Source organism: Galeopterus variegatus, unplaced genomic scaffold, assembly GCF_000696425.1.
Source record: "Galeopterus variegatus unplaced genomic scaffold, G_variegatus-3.0.2 Scaffold331, whole genome shotgun sequence".
Lineage (NCBI taxonomy): Eukaryota > Metazoa > Chordata > Mammalia > Dermoptera > Cynocephalidae > Galeopterus > Galeopterus variegatus.
Window position 1 is genome coordinate 197048 of NW_007726442.1, and position 4925 is coordinate 201972.

The window sequence follows — 4925 nt, forward strand, 5'->3', positions numbered from 1 at the left end:
AAAAAAAAAAAAAAAAAAAAAAAAAAGATATTTTAGGGCCGGCCTGTGGCTCACTCGGGTGAGTGTGGTTCTGATAACGCCAAGGCCACGGGTTCGGATCCCACATAGGGATGGCTGGTTCGCTCACTGGCTGAGCGTGGTGCTGACAACACCAAGTCAAGGGTTAAGATCCCCTTACCGGTCATCTTTTAATAAAAAATAAAATAAAATAAAAAATAAGATATTTTAAGTGAAAAAAAGAAAATAATCTTATGTTTTCATCAATAAACAAGACCAGATAGAGATATCCAAACACATGTGCATGCATACACATATACACCCATATGTACTTACATATGCATGATTTGCCTAGGATATATCTGGAAGATACACAAGAAACTGGCATTGGCGGTTGTCTCTGGAAAGGGAACCAGAGGAAATAGGGAATAGGAGTAAGAGAGTAGGGATAATATATAACTTTCATTGTATATCCTTTTATATTGCTTGAATTTTTTAATCACGTGCATGTATTTTCAGTTAAGAAACAAAAATATGTTAAAATTATTATTATTATTTTTTTTTTTTTTTTTTTTAAAGATGACTGGTAAGGGGATCTTAACCCTTGGCTTGGTGTTGTCAGCACCACGCTCACCCAGTGAGCTAACCGGCCGTCCCTATCTGGGATCCGAACCCGTGGCCTTGGTGTTATAAGCACCACACTCTCCCGAGTGAGCCACAGGCTGGCCCAAAATATGTTAAAATTATAGTTTACTTTTTTTTTCTTTTTGGCAGCTGGCCAATACATAAAATTATAGGTTTCTAATTTTTACCTGTCAGATTGACAAAGATAAAAATATTTGTTAATAGTTGGCAAGGATGTTTGGAAACAGACCCTGATATATATTATTGGTGAGTGTATTAGTCCTTTTTGTATTGCTATAACAGAATACTTGAGACTGGGTAATTTATAGAGAAGAGAGGTTTATTAGGCTTACGATTCTGGGATAGCTGCATCTGGCATGGGCCTCAGACTGCTTCTACTCATGGCAGAAAGTGGCAGGCAGCTGGCGGGTACAAGCAGATCACATGGTGAGAGGAAGCAAGAGAGAGAGAGAAGGTGCCAGGGTCTTTTTAAGTAACGAGCTCTTGCAGGAACTAATTGAGTGAGAACTCACTCATTAATCCGCCCTCCCCCAGGGAGAGCATTAATCCATTCATGAGGGATCCACCCCCATGACTCAATCAGTTTCCAGCACTGCCACATTGGAGATCAAATTTCCACATGAGTTTCGGAGGGGACAACACATCCAAACTCCATCAGTGAGTGTGTAAATTAATATACCGTCTTTGGAGGGCAATTTGGCAATATCTATTAAAACACAATAATGCACATACTCTTTCACCAAGAACTTACACACCTAAGATTTTATCCTACTGATATATTTACACATATGAGGTTACTTCAAAAAGTTCATGGAAGGGGCCGGCCCGTGGCTCACTCGAGAGAGTGAGGTGCTGACACCACCAAGGCCACGGGTTTGGATCCCATATAGGGATGGCCGAGTAGCTCACTGGGTGAGCGTGGTGCTGACACCACCAAGTCAAGGATTAAGATCCCCTTACCAGTCATCTTTTATAAAAAAAAAAAAAAAGTTCGTGGAAAAATAGAATTAAAAGATAATATGAATCCATGAACTTTTTGAAGATTAGCAAAGATGTATGAACAAACATATGTGCTGCAGTAGTGTTTGTACTAACAAAAGACTGAAAACAACTTAAATATCCATCCACAGAGGATTGATTAACTAAATTATGGTATAGCTATAAAGTGAGAGTTAACTTTAAGAAGAATAAGGTAGAATTCTACACAGCAATGAAAAAGGTCAAACTACTCATATTCAACATAGATCAAGCTCACAGACAATGTTGAATGAAAGAAGTCAAATGCAAAAGTGTGAGTTATGCATCCATGGATTCAACCAACCACAGATTTAAAATATTCAAGAAAAACAAACAAAAATTTTAAAAAGAAAAAGAAAATATTCAGAAAAAAAAAAAATTCACTAAGTTCCAAAAAGTAAAACTTCAATTTGCCACAGGCCGAGTACTACATTTAATGCACACAAGTGATGCATGGTCGTTGTAATAGGTATTATAAGTAATCTAGAGATGATTTAAGATATATGCCTAGGTTTTATAAAAATGCTACACCATTTTATATCAGGGACTTGAACATCAGAGGATTTTGGTATCTGGGGGGGTCCTGGAATCAATCTCCTATGGATACCGAGATACAATTAGTACTGTGTATGATTCCATTTATATAAAATTTAAATAAAGGCAAAACTAATCTGTAATTATAGAGGTCAGAATGTGGATAATCTTGGGAGTGGGTAATGCCTGAGAGAGGGAACACAAGGAGCCAGCCTTCCGTGGTGCTGGAAATGTTCTGTATTTTGATATGGGGGAGGTTACATAGGTATATACATATTTAAAGATGTATACTTAAGATCTGTGCATTTTACCAAATGTTAAGTTATACTTCAATAAATGAAAAAAGAAAAGGAATGAGGTAGACTATGTACTGATATGGAATGGATTTCAAGATACATATACATATATATATATATATTTTTTTTTTAATGTTTTTATTTTTGTGTATGTGGCAGCTGGCTGGTACAGGGATCAAACTGAGCCAACTGAGCTAACCAGCCATAACTGACCAGCCTCAAGATTTTATATGTGTATATATACATATATATATATCCCCCCCCCCTAACCTTGGTGTGTGCGTAATAACTTCGTATAGCATACATTATACGAAGTTATCGACGCTGTGCTCTAACTACGTCAGCTACCAGCCAGCCCCCCTCAAGATATATATATATATATTTTTTTAAAAGATGACCGGTAAAAAATATATATATATATATTTTTTTTTTTTAAAAGATGACCGGTAAGGGGATCTTAACCCTTGACTTGGTGTTGTCAGCACCACGCTCAGCCAGTGAGCCAACCGGCCATCCCTATATGGGATCCGAACCCGGGGCCTTGGTGTTATCAGCACCGCACTCTCCTGAGTGAGCCACGGGCCGGCCCTCAAGATATATTTTTAAGTGCGTGTATATATATGTATATCTATATCCAAACATTCGTCTACGGCCATACCACCCTGAATGCGCCCAATGTCATCTGATCTTGGAAGCTAGGCAGGGTCAGACCCAGTTAGTACTTGGATGGGAGAGCACCTGGGAATACTGGATGCTGTAGATTTTTTTAAAAAACAAAAACACATACACATATATGGTGCACTGTCAATAAAGTATAGGAAACAGTCAATGGAAACAATGAAAAACCACAACTCCACTCGGGTAAGTACTGGAGCAGACCCTGCTCTGAGATCATCTGATTCCTGGTGGCCTATAGCCTAGTTTTAAAGGTCCCACGCCTATAGATGATGTCTAATTGGAGTTCAGGTGACAAACGGAGAAAACAAGAGAGTGGCATATTTGAAGAGAACATAGCTGAGAATTCATGAAAGATGCCAATCTTCAAGATTCAAGAATCCAAACAGGAGGAAAAAAAAAGAAAAAATAAAGAAATCCTCACCTAGACACATTGTAGTGAAACTTCAGAACATTGAAGAAAAGATCCTAAAACGAGTAAGAGACTTTGTATCTACTTATCAAAGTACACAACATGGGGCTGGCCAGTTATCTCAGTTGGTTAGAGCATGGTGCTGATAACACCAAGGTCCAGGGTTTGATTCTTGTACCGGCCAGCCCCCCCACCCCCCAAAACATGGAAATGCAGAACACTACCTATGAAATATTCTTGCCCCCCAAAAACCCTGAAGCTAGCATCTAAATCTAATCAATATTCAGGAAATACAGGAAACAAAAGAACACCACCTCAGGGATGCAACCACTCAAAGCTGTATAGGATAAACCACCCAGTTTCTTCAACAACAAAATCCCACAGGAGAAAAAAGGGGGGGTGTGGAGATGGAAAGGGCACCTATCGATTAAGAGATTTAAGAAACATATCAACCAATTGCAGTGTGTAGTCCTTATTTGAATTCTGATTCAAACAAACTAAAAAACACACAAACGTTTATGATCAGTGCAGCCTTGTAACACCAAGGTCAAGGGTTCAGATCCCCACACCAGGCAGCTGCCAAAAAAATTAGGAGGTAATAGGGAAAATTTGAACAGTTATTGTATATTCGATGACATTAAAGAACTGTTCTTTTTTTAGAAGTGGTAGTTTTGTTGTAATGTTTGAAAAGAGTCCCTATATTTTATAGACACATACCAAAATATTTATAGATGAAATGAAATATGATGTCTGATATTTGCTTCGGAATAACCTTGGTGTGTGGGTGAGGGAGCAGGGGTTAGGGGATATAGATGAAACAAGATTGGCCATGAGTTAATAACCACTGAATCCAGGTGGCAGGTACACAGGAATTCAGTGTACTATTCTGTTTTTATTTTTTTTTTGGGGGGGGGGGGGAACAGCTGGCCAGTACAGGGATCTGAACCCTTGACCTTGGTGTTACCAGCACCATGCTCTCCCAAGTGAACTAACCTGCCAGCCCCTATTCTCTTACTTTCATATGTTTGAAATTTTCCAACCTAAAAAGTAGGGGAAAAAAGTGCCAAAGAGACAGATTACCTACAATAAAATGACTGACAGACTGACTTACCAACAAAAAATCAGGGTTGAGAACAGTGCATATAGTATGCTATCATTTGTGCAAAAAAATAACATATTCACATATATACTTATATTTGCATCAATTTATCTCTGGTAGGACACATAGAAATGAACAGGAATTGCCTCTCAGTAAGAGAACTTGGAAACTGGAGAATAGAGATGGGCAACTCTTCACATATTCTTTTGTACTAGTTGAATTTTTTTTTTTTTTTTTTTTTAAAAGATGA

The 4925-nt window shown here is 38.2% G+C and overlaps 1 long non-coding RNA gene across 2 annotated transcripts in view; it reads right to left on the bottom strand.

The window, feature by feature from the left end:
• Positions 1-1013, bottom strand: part of LOC103586310 — a 2487-nt gene extending 1474 nt beyond the window's left edge. The window contains exons 1-2 of one of the 2 annotated variants that reach the window (XR_550138.1): positions 975-1012; positions 334-397 (exon numbers count right to left, since the gene is read on the bottom strand). This is a non-coding gene — a long non-coding RNA (uncharacterized LOC103586310). Of the gene's footprint in view, positions 1-333; positions 398-974 lie in introns of both variants that reach the window. The other variant, XR_550137.1, reaches the window with a different exon arrangement.
• Between the last annotated feature and the right edge of the window lie 3912 nt (positions 1014-4925).